Genomic DNA, 18591 nt, shown 5'->3' with positions numbered 1-18591 from the left:
CTTTGTCTCAATTTGTGTGGAAAGAAATGTCCATCCATGTTTCAATCTCCAATTTAAAATTTCATGCTTATTGTGTGGAACCTCTTCATACCACATTTATTAGTTACATGTCTATTCTCAAGAGAAATCTTCCCAACTCCACTAACTGCAAAGAAAATTACTTGAATAATGTTATGATTTTTCTACCATTGTTTGTCACAAGATCTTGGACTCCAGAACCATATTGAACATTTCCAATGCTTTTTATCTCTTCCTGTGGATCTGAGATTCCATCAGGTACCATTTCCCTTTATCTTGAAGAATTTCCTTTAGTACCTATTCTAGTGGGGGTCTACTAGTGTTAGATATTTTCAAGTTTCTCTGATCTGAAATGTCTTTATTTCCTCTTTATATTTGAAGGATGATTTTATTAGATATAGAATTCTGAGTTGATAAGAGTTTTTTTTTTTTTTTTCCAGATGTCATTCCATTGTCTTTTGCTCTGTTAGTACTTTCATCTTGCCCTTTAAGTAATATTGTCTTTTTTTTCCTCTCTGGCTGCTTTTGAGATTTTTCTCCTTATCATTGTTTTTCATCAGTTTATGATATGACTTTGTGTGGTTCTCTTTATGTTACACTTCTTAGGGTTCTTTGAGGTTGGAATTCTTTGAGTTCACATTCTCACCAATGTGGTCCCCTCCTCTGGATAATCAGTAGGATGTTCTTAGTAAAAAAATGTGTCCCAGAGTTAGCCATAAAAAATCTAGCTTCAAAACTATAATAATAATAAATAATAGTAATAATGAAAATGATAATTTTGAGTTATTGAATAAGTATGACTATAATATTTCTTAGTCTGGACATAATACTATTCATATTGCAATCCAAGATTATGTTAGTTTTATTTTTCCAGCAATACTTTTGTTTCATACATTTTGCAGTTTTTACTATATGAACTGTTGTTACAAAATGGGATATTAGAGATTAAGGGTTTTTTTTTTTTTTTTGGTGTGGAAGATTGGCCCTGAGCTAACATCTTTGCCAGTCTTCTTCTATTTTGTATGTGGGATGCCTCCACAGCATGGCTTGATGAACAGTGAGTAGGTCTTCGCCCAGGATCCGAACCGGCGAACCCTGGGCCGCCGAAGCAGAGCATGTGAATTTAACCACTATGCCACCGGGCCAGCCCTGAGATTAAGATTTTTGACATACAACAGTTCTTGTTGATGACAAGACTCAAAATGTGACTCTGGGAAGGGGAGGCTGTAGATGGTGGAATGAAGGTGAAAGCTGCTGAGGTCAGAGTTAAGATATCAGATTTAGTAAAGTTTCTTTACAAAGTAAAGACACAAGGATGAATATTCTGTGAAGATGATAGACTCTCCTAGGCTGATGTCAGAAATTTCAATGGCAAGAAAGACAATAGATCAAGTACCAATGTCTCAGTGACTGAAAGTGTGTTACCAGGAAGTCAGAACTTGACAATGATGAAAGGAAAAGCCGTGGGTTTCTTGGTTTTTAAATCAAATACACTGACATCAAGTTTTCAATAATTTCTTTATTAATTGGTTTATTCTAAGTATTTAGTGGAATCCTCTAGGAGTGATCTACTTTTCTGTTTTCACCTCTTTCTATACACCATTTTCTTTGTCCTGTAATGATTTCCTTTGTAGTCTTGAGCACTCAGTAGAGTTGCCCCTTCAACATAATTTTCTACTAAATGTGTGATTCTGCTGAAAACTTGTGGGTAACTTTCATATCCAATTTTAACCCAATAATCTGCTTAGTAACTTTCTGTATACTGACACTATAGCAATCATGTCTTTTCATCTGGTAACATACCATCCCACGCTCTAAACTACAACAAAGATTAGAAATTTTTTGCCGACTATTTGTCATTTGTTTTCCATCCCTCTGGGTCATGAACATGCTGTCTTGTCTATATGGAATTGTCTCCTTAATCTATAGCTAGATCTTCTATATTTCCCCAAGTAAAATGTGATGGGGGTAATTCCTAAGGTAATTTCCAACTCTCACATATAATTGTTGAGGGAGAATGTAAAGTAGGTTTTCTCTGAAATTACGATAATTTCCCAGTCTTAATTTCATGCAAACAAACTCATAGTGTTAGCTAAAATCATTATCTTGTCTTCTAAAATCATTATCGTTTGGACTAATTTCGTCTATTACCTTCTTTTGGTCTAATCTCGCTTTTTTCTAATACCTTATTGGACTTAAACATTCCCTATCAACCCCTCTCAAAATAATTGTTTTCTTGAAGATAAAAGAATATAAAAAAATACGTATTTGACAAGAATGTATTACCGCCCAGTTAGTTGTATATCTCTCAAAAGAAGCCTGCATTGGCTGCCTTTACTCATTGAACTCATCGCAATCTGGTTTTTGCCCCCCTAATTAAACTGATACTATTTCCAGAAGTTTATAAAAGAAGCTATTATTTCTAAGTACAATTACCCCTTTTCAAACCTCACCCAAGATGATCAAAACCAAATTCTGATGTCCCTGCCTTAATTGGGTTCTCCTTCTACATTTTATCTAAGAAGTACTGTCTTCCCACTCAGCTGTTCCTTGAAATTTTCCCTTGTTTTTATTTCATTCATTCAGATATCTTTTTGTTAAATCAACTCTACCTTCAACCACGTTTTTTGGGGGATTTTGTCCCATTGAACAGCACACTGTTACTCTCTTGGTTCAATCATTTACGGTCTATCACCTGGACTATACAATAATCCTTTCAAATGCCTTCTTGCCTGTCTCTTTCTCTCTTAATTCATCATTCATGTTGTCACATGAGTTATCTTCCTTGAACACGATTGTCATCATGGCATTTATTCACTCAAAACCTTCAACGGCTCCTCATCTAATAGAAAATAAAGTTCAAGATTCTTAGCATAAAAGTAAAGTCCCTCTGTAATTTGGAAGTGATATAACCTTCCAGTCTCAACTCCCCACCCTCTCCTCCTCTATATACCTTATAGTCTAATCACATCATTCAGCTTTCTATGTCATGAAAACTTCAGCTCCTTTAAAGCCTCTTGCCTGTTTCTCTATTGATCCATACCCCCTACCTGTTGAAGTTCTGCTCTTCTCTCAAGATTCAGATAAAATGTTTCTTTCCTATGAGGCTAGTACTAGTCAGAAATTTTTACTCATATATTTGATAGCACTATGTTTATACTTTTACTATTTCATAAATTGACCTCTGCTTGATCTATGACTATGGTGGTCATTACCTTTTGCTTCACCAGAGTATGAGTGGCTTGAAGGAAGAGACTGAGTCTATCTGTGAGTCTACGTGTGTGTCTCTAATGGCCAACAATTATTTCTAATTCATAAAGGGTCTCAGTGTATGTTGTTGAAGTTTTCCAATTGCTCTTTAAATGATACTTTTCAAATGTATCATATTCTCAATATATATTAAGTATTTTAGCTAGTAATATATTAAAGAATAGCTTATCTATTAAAAAACAGCCACACAAACAATCTTGATTTTACCTAAAAGAGTCTGTGAAGAACAGACTATTCCTGGACTGTTGCATTATTGATAGTGCTTACTTGACTGTAGGTAAGGCAATGGGAGGCCCACGACATAGGTTTTGAACTAATTCTGTAGGTATATATTAGCCCATGCATCAATGTGTATTTTTAGCAAAAATGTAGGATGTAGAATAGAAAAATTTTACACCCTGAAAATTGACACTTAACAGTCGTTAGTAAAACTTTGTAATTAGTGGTATTTAGAAGTGATTTGAGACCACTGTCTCCCCACATTGAAAAGAGGGCATGATTATCATGCACCATTTTAATATATCAAAGGGAAAAAAATGCCACTTCAGCTCTCCTTTCCCCCTTTGTAGTTTTGCTATTTCTTTATCTCAAAAATGGACCCTGATAATTTCCTCCTCCAATAGCATTATAGAGAGAACAGCATATACAAGCAAGAAGAAGTCAACCGCCCTACAGTTATCATCACTGACAAATTTCCTCTGGTTGCTTTTCCAGATGTGCATAACTACCACATGACCCCATTTGGCTAAAATCTTATTAGAGATCACTTCTGACATGAGACCCAACCTCAGCCAGAAGAACTGATTTGGGACACTTGCAGGGATTATCCTGTCATTTGAATATTGAGGAAGGAGAGGCTAGGTGACCAAGATTCTGGAACTCCTTACCATCCTAGAGCTCACGATCTCAGAGCTCTTGGCTAGAAGCTCTGCCAGAGTGAAGTTGTGGTTCTTTGTGAGATGGGGTCATTGTTATTATTCTTCCAGTCTCCAAAGCAAAATACATTGTGTGACCAGCCGTGTAGGTAGTGCCAAAAACCACCTGGAAAAGACCCACAGTTGTCACCGGGCCACGTTGAAATGTGAATCATTGAAACTGCTGACCACTATAAAACCATGACAATTTTGTTTCCTATCCTTAGCCAGATGATGGTTAAATAAAAGGACCAAAGAACAGGCAAAAGAGAAGGCATTTAGAGGAAGAATTCAACTTGCTAAAAGTGACATTTATTTTCTTCTGACTTACTATGGCCCACATGATGTTATTCTAACTGACCTATTTAGAAACATTTAAGAGTAATATAACAAGCAGTTGGTGGAGGATTGGCAATTTTCTTAAGCTGGTTCATGCGTCACTCTGCTTTTGTTTGTCCAGCTGCCAGTATAAATTATGATCTGTTGAAGTAGATCTTGCTTGGCGCCCTCTAAAGTTGGCCAGAACATTTGGACAGTCACATGTATCTCTTTCTGAACAAGTGCATCATTCAGTGGACTCATGTAGCTCAGATGATGCACAGATATTCTGTAAGAACAGAGGCTATCACAATTGGTGGGAAAATGGAACAAGGAGAAAGACCAAAGGACATTTGAATCTGTCTAGTTCTAAATGTTACTCAATGTGCTAAGACAGTGTAACACCAAGACCTCACTGGTGTGTCTAGCCATCGGGGCTTTCCCAGACATTTCGACCAAATTGCTTTACTGCCTGTTACTGCCCATGTTCCTTACACTCTCCTGCTTGTTTTCTCCCTATCAATTCCTTCCTCCGCCTTTCCAAATCCGAACCTTCTTCAGGATTTGGCATATGCTCCATGGCAGTTGTCTGAACACCTCACACTGAGGCTGAGAATGGCACTTGTGAAGAGTTTGGGGACTGTGTCCCTGAGTTACAGTTGTCTCCTTTTGACCCTCTTTCTTCTCTCTTTCATTACATTAAATTGACACTTTAAATTCACACACTTTAAATTCAACATTTAATCCTATTAACTCTTTTAATGTTTATCTTCTCAATTATGTACCATTTAAAGAAAATTAGAATATTGTCAGAACACATTTCCTATTTCCTTTCATCAAGAATGTGGACATTCTTTCTTCTTTCCTTTCTTAACTCCCATCTCCCCACTCCCACAGTTTCCTCCCTCTTCTTAGGGTTCTTGGGCATAAGCAGAAATACGCTAAATGTGCTATGGAATGTGTGTGTGTGTGTGTTTGTGAATTTGTGTGTAAACACTTTCCATATGTTACTTCATTTGATTCTTACAACAACCTTGTGAGGTAGATTATTATCGCTTCTTTAAGGAGAGAAAATTTAGGCTCAAGAACGGTTATGTAATTTGCTGCTGATCCCAGAGCTGGGAAGTAGGGACCAGGGTGTATGCTGGAGTGTGGCTGTGTGTTTCTAGAGCACATCCTCTCAACCACCCTGCTATACTGTCTCTCACTTTTCTCCCCACAATATATGGAAAACTTGTGGCAAATGTGAGGCTTGTACTTGTAAAAGCTTGAGGTTTTGTGGAGCCAGGAAGAGATAATGAGGAGGAAGACTTAGTGCATGTCTCCTGGCTTAATTCCCACCATTTTCTGGGAAAGAAAAATATAATTTTTTGTGTTATAGGGTTTTTCAGCTTTTGGGTACCACTTGTTACTTTTCAGATCCTTGAAAAGTTGGCTTGAAGATGTGGCTCTCTGCCAAGAACACAAACTTGGGAGGGTTAAGGGATTACACGGCTGACGTTACACTGTAGTGGGAGTGTACACATCAAAAACACTCTTTAGTAAACAACTGAAAATTGCAAGAAAAGTGGGTATTGTGGGATGATTTTCCCACCACAATGTTGAGCAATTGTTCTCTTTGCTTTAGTTGCTGTTAGTCAGAAGTAGGGATTACACATAGTGGTTTATGCAAGACAATTTCACTTCAAATGTTAAAGGGGAGTCATTTAAAAAAAGGTACCTTTTATTTAAGTGTTTAAGGGTTTATATTAACTACAATTCAAACCTCTTTATATCGTTTTCTTCTACTCAGATTGTGATCTGTACTTCTTAAGATACATTCTTTTTGACTTTTAGATATCTAAATAACCCAATAGCCAAAAAGTATTTACTGAGTTCATATTATGTATAAAGTACTTTTCTAGGTTCTGTGGGGCTACAGACAACATGCTCCTCGTACACAAGGAATTTATGATTGTGTGGTAGTTAGAAGATTAATCTACACTAGACAGAGAAGGAATAATAAAGCATAGAATCAAACACAGAATAAGATAGTATCAGTTATTGGTGAGATAAATGTTGGTTTGCACTTCTTCACCTCGTCCCCCAAAGGATGTGAGCCAATTTGTGGAAGTAGTCAAGGAAGCCTGCAGAGGTGAAGAGTGAATGAGTTTATGCCGCACCCCGAGCAAAGCCACAGAGACTGGAGTCAGCATAGGCGTCATCTCATACGGAGGCGACTGACCTGACTAGCCTAGTGTTAATGGGAAATAGGAATGAACAATATGATGAAGAAAGAAGGATTTATGTTCATGGAGTAACAGTCTTTTGGAATTTTAAATAGAGGAATAATAAGATGTAAGGGTCTTTATGAAATTCTGGTAATAATGAGTTGATTAGATAGGTGTTAGGAAAAACTGAAGTAGTTAAGCATTTATTTGAGCATCCTATATCATGAGTGCCTAAGATGGGATGATCAAAATTCAGATGAAGAGAAATACATGGGTACGCTGCTATTTCAAGGGAAATTGGCAGGTCTTAGCTGCACTGTATGTTAGGAATGAATAGACCAATGGTGACACTAGCAGAGACGTAGAGGTTTAAAGAAAATATTTTGTGAAGCACATAATAATTAATCTCTTCTGGTATTGTTGGGTTTGAAGTTATCTAATAGGAGGGAGTGTGGAGTACGAGGTAGGGATTTGAGTGAGAGGTTCAGTCCAAAGCTGAAGACTTCTGGACAGCTTTCTTCAAGAGGTATGATGAAAAGCCATGAGACCCAAGGCCTGGGACCTAAGGCATACCAAAAGTTAGAAGGTGAATGTGGAGGGGTGGGAGGCAGATTAAGGGGTTAGGAAACAATAATCAAAAACTGTTTTAAAATAAGCAGGATATGTACAAATTTTGAGTCAGGGAATAGTAAACAAGCAGAGAAAAAAACACTGAAAATCCTAGAAGGGGAAGGAATAATTGTGGAAATGAGATGCCTCACTTCCAAAATTATCCCTTTCAGAAAAGTAGGAAAGTAAGGTCACAAGTTTGAAGATTTCATATTTAAAAGAAGAGAGCTATTCTTCTAAGAATAGGGAGAGGGAGAATTCTAAATCAGAAGATAGGCATACACATAAAAAAAAACAAAAAAAAAAACCAATGTCTTGAGATAGAAGTGAAGGTAAGTTCATCCATCCATTCATTCATTCATTTGGCCCAGGTTTATTATTGTATTAGGTAGTATGTCAGGCCACTGGGAGATCAGAGATGAGCTAGAGTCAGTCTTCTCTTTACCTTATTACTTAGTGAAGGAGGTAAGTATGAAATTAACTAGCAACTCTAACTAGACAAATAAGCACAGTGTTTTTCTAAGTCAATGGTTCTCATAGCTTCTAGGCCAGCAGGATCACCATGACTTGAGAATATATTAGAAAAGCAAATTCTTGAGCCAACTCCAGTTCTACTAAATCAGAAACTCTGGACCAACATCTTGTGTTATAACAAGCCCTCCAGGTGATTCTGACAATGCTAAGGTCTGAGAACCTCTGCCCTAAGAGAATTGGGACAGTAAGGTGATTTACAAGCAGACGCATGTGGAAGGTCCCAGCTCCCAGCCTTTCAAAGTCTATATAACAAAATTGACTTAGGATGTCAATGTGCTGATGGGGAAAGAAGATAAAAATTTTCTTTTGGGTATCACAAATGCATGTTACCATTGGCCTTTCAGACACATTTTCCTTGCATTTGTTGCATATTTCATTAGGGATTCTAAGTTTGGGCATTCCCATTGGAGAAGGGGTAGGGGGTTATAACACAGTAGAGAGTAAGGACGCTAAGTAATAAATAGTCTTGAAATTTCTTCAAAACACACATTAGAGTCGGTCACTATATATACATACAAATTCTGTCAGAGAAATGAAGCTCTTCCTCTTTACCTATCTTCCTATCTACCTATAGGAAATAAACTTTTCATGCTGAAACTTTTGATGGAAACACTTGAATGATGTGGTTGACAACACCCTTAGCAATATCCCTGGAATTACTGACATAGTACTGTTCCCCTTTCAGTAGCACTTCTATAATTGAGACACAGTACCAATGCATGAGTCAGTGAACACAGTATTGTAGCAGGGTGAAAGAAATGTAGTCCAAAAGTCTCTGTTGACATTTGGCTTAATCCAGAGATAACACCTCAACAATCTAGACAAGTGCTCCAAATAGTCCTACATAAATATCTATAGTGTATTTCAAAGTTCATGCATCTCAATTCAAGATTGCTCCAAAAACATTTTAGCTCCTTTCTTTTCCCTAATCTTCCCCTCAAACCCTCAGTATGCTAGGCAGTTGAATTTGGAGGCAAACATATCCTTAAATTTGCCTAAAAAGGGAATCTCTGACTCTCATAGGTTAACTTACTCTGTTTTGGGTACATGTTCAGTAGTTCAGGGTTTCTCCTCCATCTTCCTATCCAAGATGTCATTGGGGTAGAGGAAATCTTGGACGACTTCATGAGGATACAGCTTTTTAATTCTGCCTCTGGCTTTATGTCCCCTGGAGGCTACTTTGCTTAAATGTCAAAGTCACCTGTACTGCCTGGTAGCTGGGCATTATATTAATATCTGCTCTTGAAATTTTAGTGGGTGAAACTTTAGTCTATGATTTAGGACAGTCAGAATCCAGTGGCCCTCCCTCGCTGATTTGCCCTCACTTCAGCTCTCACTGGCACTGCAGGCCTTCTGAATTTCAATCAGCTTGTTCTTCCCCACACTTGGTTTGGGCTCTCCACCTCCACCTGCAGCCTCTGTTACAAGGTTACGTTATTCTTCATTATTGTCCCTTTCTGTCCCCCAATCCTGTCCACCACTGGATCATGCTGAAGATTGCTATCAGTGACACTTCTGATCAGAAGGAGATTTAGCATATACTATATTTGTTCTTGTCTCTGCTCAAATATGCCATCCTACCAATGCCACCATTCCATTGAGCTGTGGGAATGGCATAATGGTATGGAGCACCTTGCAATGTGCTCTCCTTCCAAAAGCCCGAATTAGATGTGAGTCAAAGCCCTTCTACTTTTGGCTTTCTGCTCTGGGTATATGAAGTATCTATCTTTTGCCATCCATGCTGCATCTCCCAGGATTGCAACCTACAGTGATGAGTTATGGCTGTTGCATCTGTCTTTCTGTTTCTCTTCTTCTTATGTTCTCTGGAACAAGAAAGGCTTTCTTTTTCTTTCTCTTCTGTCTATAAGGGACTTCTCTCATGTAACAGCCTCCTCATCTTTGAGGTGTCATTAACCTGTCCCCTTCCTTTGGGCCATAGTGGCAGACAGGCTTCGGGGAAACATGGTTTACAGGAAGAATAATTATTTCAGTGTACTATTTTCAGAATATTAACCCATTATTTATAATTTTACTCAGCAGAATTTTTCATGACTGTCGATTACTAGATAGTCTAAGGTTACTATCAAATGTTTGAAATGGCACATTTTCAAGAGATTTTAATGCTCTTTCTGTCCCAAAGTCTGCCTAATTACACACCTCTAATCATGGTCTTTGTGAATGACAAATGATGGACTTTGTGATATATAATCTGCCTAATGGCTCGAGTCATCTTAATACCATCATCCCATATGTTCATTTCTAAATTTATTGGGCAACTAACAAGACTTTCCCATAAAGTTTATCCAGACCTTCCTCACAGTGAAAGGACTAAAAAGAATTGATGACTCTGGCCAGAGTGCAGATGGCTGTTGGAGAGCCCAAGTTTTTTCTGGCTGCGTGTTGAGGTTCTGGATTAGAAAAAGGTCGTGCTGATATAGAACTTGTTTATTTATCAAACTTAACAAACATCTTTTGAATGCCTACTATAGGCAAAGTCTGAAATGATGCCGTGAATAAGTGCATTAAAATCGCTCCGTCTACTTGACCACAACATAAACCTCTTGGTCTTTATTTTGATATATTCTTGGCACATGGAAAATAAATATCTTATCCTTGGATCATTGTGCTGTTCTTCTTTTCTAGCATCAACTTCTTTATCCTAAACATAGGGAGAAGGTATTCTTGGGTAGAATAGAAATTTAGTGACTTTCATTTCTGTAGGGTAACCACACAGTTCCCGAATAGTCCTGACATCTAAGTCCTTTTTCCCTATACTAAATGACCAACATCCATACCCCAACTCCAACCATCTGCCTATAAAGTACTTTGGGTTTTTCATGAGTTTCATCAAATATAACCTGTATTTCATACTAGAATTTACCACTTTAACAATATCTCTTTTCTACTGACCATTAATATGATTTTGTTTACCTCCTGGAACCAGATGGTTATAAATTCAATTATACAATCTTTCAGGCACATTAAAGCCCAATGGATCTACAAGCCTCTTAATGGAGAACAGTACAGCTCTCCGACTGGCTATTTTGCTGACAACAACACAAACACACTAGCTGTTTGAAGAGTTCCTTCATTCTATCCTGCTTCAGAGCTGACGAAGTCCACAAACTGATAAAGTCTGGTTAAGCTATGAGATTCTTTTTGATCCACCAGACACTTTGGTCTTACGAGCCTTGAGATTATTACCCAAGATTTCTGAAGGATGTCTAGAGGAGGTAGAGAAAGTATGTGCCCATTTTAAGGACTGATTAGACAAACAAAGGGAGCCCTTTATCTTTTACTGACCCTTAAGAAACCATGGACCATGGTGTTCATATACTTTGTTTTAAAGTAACAAGACAATCCCTGAGATGAGAGTTAAGGCTAACCTCTTTTCATCCAGGGCCATAAAATATCCACAGTAGCAACTGCTACATATGTGTTTATTCAAGGCCTCATTTCCTCCACTGAATAGTAGGAATATGAAAGCACAGCCTCGGATTCACTGGGACAAGGAAGTAAACAAGGATCCTTTGAAACATCGCAGAGTTATTCTAGGAGTGAGGCTATTGAATTATTAAAATAAAAGGCTCTGGTCAGAAGTTCTTGCAACATAACCAAACCAACGAGAGAGATCCTAGGCAAACTCAAGTGTGGTTTCAATTTTATCTACATCTCCAGTTTTGTCATCTGTTTATTTATGCAGTAGACATACTTTAATCTGCACTATTTACCAAATTAATTTTTACTAATTCATTAATTTATTTCATTTTAATTAGATTGTAAGTGTATATACTTTTAAAAGTCAAATAGTTCTATAAAGTTAAAATAAAAATACAGTAGTCCCATGTTCCTCACTCCCATCCACACTTTTACTCCCCAGAAGCAACCACTTTTACCTCTTTAAATAGTTTCTTTTTGGTAGTTAACTCCATATTTCCAAGTAGTATGCATACTTCTTGATTTTAAAAAATTAGCTATTTTCTAAAAATGTCTTATGGTAGGCAGCCTTCAAGATGATCCTCAATAATTCTTACCTACTGGTTCATGGCCTTGTGTAGTCTCCTACCACATCGAGTAGTTCTGAGTGACTTGTGTAACTAATAGGATATTGTGGAAATGCTGGTGTGCGACTTCCACAGGCAGGTCATAAAACACTTGTATCTTCTACCTTGGACACTCTTGGCTCACTCACTCTGGGGGAAGCCAGCTTCAATGCTGTGAGGATGCCCAAGCAGCCCTATGGAGAGCTCCATGTGGTGTGATCCCTATGTGTTGGCCTCCCGCCAACAGCATAAACTTGCTAGCCACGTGAATGAGCCATCTTGGAAGCAAATCCTCCAGCCCCATTTAAGTCCCAGACAGAATCTTGACTGCAACCTTATGAGAAACCTGAGCCAGAGCACCAGCTAAGCTACTCCCAAATTCCTGACCCAAAACAACTGTGTGAGATAATAAATATTTATTGTTGTTTTAACCTCTAAGTTTTGGGATAATTTGTTATGCGGTAGCTGGTAAGTTCTACATTTCCTATAGTAGAAGATGAGTATTAGCTCTCTTTCAAGCCCCACCCCCTTCCCAACAAACATACAAATTCACACTTCTTTCTTCATCCATCCAAAAGTAATTTCATATCTTTGGGTGATAGGCACTATTCCTTGTTTATATTATTATGTATGTATAAATATTCACAGCAGAACCACATTGTCTTCTGTGATTATATTTCCCTTCTCCCACAATGTTTATAAATATGCTTTCAACATGTTAAAAAGTATCCTGAAATCAATCAATTTCATTTTTTTTCCCTTGGAAACACTCTGTATTGGAGCTCATTGTCCTTCTCTTCCAATAGGCTACTACAAAGCTTTTGCTCTGAGAATTCCCTTTGCCATCATCATGGGAATTCCCTTTGTTTTTTATTCTCATGTTGTAGCACCTATTTCTTGGCTTCCACATCTATCTCCTTGATTTATTCCTTTGTTTTGTTGTAGCAAATTCTTCAATAGCTCTCCAAAAAAGAGTACATAACTGGTGAGTTTTTAAGACCTCAAATGAATATAAAACAATTTTATTCTACTCTTACATTAAAGAACAATTGTTCAATAATAAAGAACAATGTTCTTTATTATTTTGTTTTATTTGTTTATTTTTGAATCAAGCTGTGTCAGGGACTTAAAAGGTTGCTTTGGAACCATGATTTTTGGAATTATTTCTAATAGTTCTCAAGTTTGGTCACCCAAAATTGTTAACTTTTATGCTGGCTTTTCCAGTGCAGAAAACTAAAAGTGGGTTTTTTATAACTTGAAGAAAAATAAACACATAGAAGTTGAAATAATCACAGAAATATCATTATGTAATATTTAGTTTCTAATCACTTTTTGTAAGAAAGATAAAAAGAAGAAATAGTGAGTTAAAATATAGATACTTGAATCTATACTAGGTAATATAGTTTTGCAATACTAAATACAAATTAAATTATACTATATGATAGATGGTATTACACATCTTTCACAAAATTTCTTAAATATTTTGAAAATACAGTATTTTGGTATTACATATTATAATTATATATATTTATTATATAATATATAAAATTTATATATTAGAAACATACAATATATAAGCTATATATTTTATATATTTATATATAGTATTTATTAGACAGAGGGCTCAAAATTTGAAAATAATTTGTGTTTATTCTGCACATTTCTGAATCGAACAAATTCACAATCCTCTACAACATTACAAATGGAAATGGAAATACACATTAGCCACCAAAACTCTTTACCATTCTTGCAAAGCCTCTACCTTTCATCAAATTATCCCCTACATATACTCTAGGTTGATTAATGATTATTAATGATTAAATTGGTAAAAAACGTGTTTGCAAAGCTCATTTAGACATTTGTAAATGTTGATGACTCTAGAATGCTATATGAGACTTGTAATTAAGCAAGAATATAATTTATTAATAGGAAGTTAATACACAATGCAATGTTATCTTACTGTTTACTAAGCTTTTTTTATACTAACATACAGGGTTATCTGTAATAATTACATTATCAGAGGCAAAAAGGCTACCACCCTACCCAATGAACAAACACACATGGGCTTGTGAGCTTCCTGAAGCTAACAGGAAAAAGAAAGTGGTTAAGTGTAGTTGGGGCATAAATTGTGGCCAGAGTACAGAAACAGAAAGGGATGGTTGTAGTAAATAAGGCTTACAAGGTAGATTGGTTTATAGTCACAAGGCCCTTGCAAGGCAGGTCAAGGCACTTGAACTTGACCCTATCGGCAATGGACAGCAACAGAGAGTTATATGTAGATGAGTGAAATGAACGGATTCACTTTTTAGGAAGGTGACCAAAGGCAATGTGGATAATCAATAAGAGAAGAGACACTTGGGTAATCCTAGAAAAAGGTAATGGGATTAATTTTATGTGGTCCTAATAATGATAAAAAGAAAAAGGGGTAGAGTGGCGATACATTTCAGAGATTAAAAATCCACATGTTTTGCAGAGCTAGTGGATATACAAAACAAGGTAAGAAAGCATGAGGAACAAAGGAAGATTTGGGCTTCTGTCCTGGGGATGCCAGAATAAAATTATAGCTTCTATTTACGTGGCATGTCACAATTTACAGAACACCTTCACATATACTGCCTTCCATTGTTTCAACAACCTTGTGATAAATTAATATAAATTAAATAACAAGCAGAGTTTGTATGATAATCTGAAAAAGGCTCTGACCACTGCTAAATAATTTCTTTGTGAGATGCTGTTTGTAGGTCCTTTTCCCAGTCGCCTTTTCTTCCTTACAAAGCAGATGTGGACTTGTGTTCCCCTCTTCAAAGATACTTGTATACACCTAGATTGATTTTGGTTCTCCCCATGTTACTAGATAAATGGATTTCTACAATAACTTATTCAATGGGCATGCATGTTGTGTTTCTGAAAAAAAAAAGTGATTTCAATAGTACTTCTCAAATCTTAATAAACATGTGAATCATCTGATGATCTTAATAAAATGCAGTTTCTGAGTCACTGGGTCTTGGATGGGGCCTGAAATTCTGCATTTCTAACAAGCTCCCTGGTGACGTCAATGCTCCTAGCCCATAGAACACATTTTGATTAGAAAGGATTTAGACTAAAGCTACACGCACATCTGTATACACACACACACACGCTTACACACGCACATCCCCAAGTACCTTTGCTTAAGCAGGTTTGCCACTCTGGGACACTTATATCTGATTTCAGTTTAAAAATCACAACCGTTTTCTCACAGGTTTCAAGACAGACAATAATTGCTGCCAATTGTACATGTATTTCTTTTCAATAATATAGCTACATTCCTTTTCTGTCTCTGTTGGCAAGCGTTCTCCTAAAGGTTTTGAAACATGTCAATGGTCTTTTTCAAGAAGAGATCTCATAAAGAACCGCCTCATTGTTAGTTGTTCATTAATAGTTCTCTTACTGACAACTTGGATGCGTGCCTCTTAATTTTGCAAGTATTTTAAAATTAAAATTACTTCCAAAGCATTTCAAATACTTCTTCTGGCAATAATGTCTGCTTGGAAGCAGAATTCTTAACTCTCCTCCCACAGGTCTTTTCTTTTATGATTCCATAGTCTTGTGGGTTTCCTTAATAGTCTGAAATTCCACAATATAATCCATGTGTGTTGAAAGACATCTGAAATCATTGACATGCCTCAGGGTCTCAGGATTAAGCAACTCTCAGCTCTGCCCTCTTATAATTGGACTCGGAGAGGTAATATCCTATTTAGGTCCATCTCAGAAACTCCTTCTTTCTCTTTCTCCTCCTCCATCTCTCCACTCCTTCTTAGAGGAAACCCATTTACGGTTCAGACAAGTTTCTCAAGGAATGCATTTTTATCCCATGGAAGTCCCTCAAATCATACATCAAGAGATGGACAATATCTCTTTGTGTATATGACAAAGAAGTAACCTTGAAAGCAATATTTGATTTTTATGAGATTCTAAGCAAGAAAGGCTCATGTCCACTGCTCATGCATTAAAAGCCCTTTAGTCCCCTATATGCTGGACAGCTATATGCAATAGGTTGAAAAGTATAGGCTATTCAGTGCTGGTAGGAATTTCTCAAAAAGTCCTGGGACCTTTGAGCTGGATGGCCCACATCGAGTACGTTGTCTAACCTTCTATTTGATTCAAGAATCCTTAACACAGGGCCGGCCCTGTGGCTTGGTGGTTAAGTGCGCGCGCTGCGATGCTGGTGGCCCAGGTTCGGATCCCGGGTGCGCATTGAGGCACCACTTCTCCGTTCATCCTGAGGCCGAGTCCCGCATACAGCAACTAGAAGGATGTGCAGCTACGACATACAACTATCCACTGGGGCTTTGGGGGGAAAAAATAAAATAAATAAAATCTTTAAAAAAAAAAAAAAAAAATCCTTAACACAGCATCCTTGAGATTCATTCGAGGTGCCGGGAGTACTTTCTGAAGGAGTGAGACCTTAGCTGGACAGTTCCAGCTGTTGAACATCTGCAGCTGTGAGCAGCCACGTGCATTCCTTCAAGCTGCTCTGATGTTTCATAACATTCCTGCTCACCTCTTGTGCTCATGTTATATGTTCTTGCCTTTTCAATTCTATTCTGTTAATTAATTCCTATTTCCAGCTTTTAGTATAACTTAAGTTCTCCTAAAATGACTTCACTTCAGTTAGGAGATTAACACTCATCAAAATAAAGCAAAACCTGAACTTTGACGCACATTATTGACGTCTAAGACTACATCTCATCATTGTACTTTGAACTCCAGTGACACTTCTGGTTTCAAATACCTTGCTATTCTCTTAAGGAATTTGATGAAGTCGGTCTCAACATAGAATATGCACCTTTTCCCTCCCGTGTTTATATGCACCAATGAAGAGTTAAACAATATGCATCAGGCCACACATACTGCTGGAGACCCAACTGGAAATATAGCCCGGGAAACTTGGCTCTGAGTCCAGTGTGCTAACCACATGACCATCATTTCTGACAACTATAAATTCACGTAGTACTTCTCCCGCTGATGCATGTAGGAGACAATCACATTGGCAAACTGGACAAGTCAGTGTATGTTCAGTAAGTTTCTTAACTGAAAAGTGTATATTTCCCAGGATTCCTGTTGCCACTAACTGTGAATGGTCCACATTTTGTTAATGTTATCATGACACACGGCATTTTGAGGGTCTTTTTATTACAGATTGCCCTCACATTCACATTCTTGGCTTTTGTCTTGCCAGACATGGATTTTGGTTCAATGGCATCTTTCTAAGAAGGCACTTCTGACTGTTGGCAGCTGCTGCTGCTGTTAAATTCTTCATGGCCTCTGTGCTGTGCCCTCCAACGTGTTTCCTGAGAAGCTGAGCCGCTCTCTGCTTAAAATTTCAAATATATGCTTCTAAACCTGAAACAGATGTTATCTTGGCTGCTGTCATCTGTCATGAGCTTCTCTATTTGCATTGTATGCAGGGCAGGTAAAAGGCAGGTAATTGGCTGCCTCGCTCTATAGGGAAAGAAAAAAAGCAAAGGAGAGCGAAACAAGAGAAAGAGAGAGAGAGACTACATATACAAATTCAAGGAATAAAGCCATATGGAGACAGAGCGTACCACCACTTTAGCATCTATTATCCTAATATCATATGCTATAGTTTGGCTATTACTCATTTGTCTGGCATCCCTCTGGACTTATATTTGTGGCCACCTAGATTAACTGTGTGAGCTGGTCTCTTGATGTAATATCAGCTTGTTCTTTTCAGCTCCCATGTCATTTACTGTCTTAAAAAAAAATGTACTGCTTGTTACTCAGCTCTCTGTGTTTTCAAGAACTCACAGTCCTTTTTTTTCCCCCTCATTTTTGTATGGGAACCAGAACTAGAAAGCATTAAATGAGGAAAATTAACCACTCACAGAAAAGGTGGAAGCCCAGAGAAAAAAGGGTTTGTCTTTTATGGTTTGTACTTTGTAAGCTGTGGGTGTGACTCAATTTCCTCACCACCCACATAAAAAGGTTGCCACCCAATCACTGTTTTTTCTATCCCAAACCCCTCCCCTTTGATTTTGGCTAGGAGATACCCTAAGAAAGACTGCCCTTCTGGACGTTACAGACTGTGACATATAAAAGCTGTTAGCTGCTCCTGTAGCCAGCAGCTTTCAAACATTGCAGAGTTTTGCTCTCTGCAAGCTTGTAATAAGACACACTCCTCTTACAAGAGTTCATGCTACAGCCTAGCAAAGAACTTTAAATTTTTGGAAGAACAATATATTCATTTTGGCCTTGTGCAGAGGTAAGCTATTTAGCTCAACAAGTTTGTTTTGCATGCATTGATTTTAAAGTAGCTCACATTTTTATTTTTATTTTTTTAGAAATGAGATTGTATGATTATAATTTTTTGGGGTATGTGTTCTATCACTTGGTGTCCATATATGTCTGGCTGACATTACCAGCACCTTCTCTGTTGTTGCCTGTGATGCAATTTATCTCTTCACTCTCAAAATGAATTTCAATTCTTAAAGATGTCCCTCTGAAAATCAATATGCAGTAATGCACTCTGTGGCTCAGGCATTTGGGGTAAATGTTTCACATTCATTTTAGGATTAGTAGTCATGCTGTTTATTTTTCTCTAGCTATAGGAGTTCCTCTTAGGAATCTACCTGGTAACACCAAGTGAAATGTATAGAGATTACTAAAGATTGT

This window comes from Ceratotherium simum, chromosome 31 (assembly GCF_057802395.1).
Source record: "Ceratotherium simum simum isolate JZ-2026a chromosome 31, ASM5780239v1, whole genome shotgun sequence".
NCBI lineage: Eukaryota > Metazoa > Chordata > Mammalia > Perissodactyla > Rhinocerotidae > Ceratotherium > Ceratotherium simum.
This window is presented reverse-complemented; position numbering follows the sequence as displayed.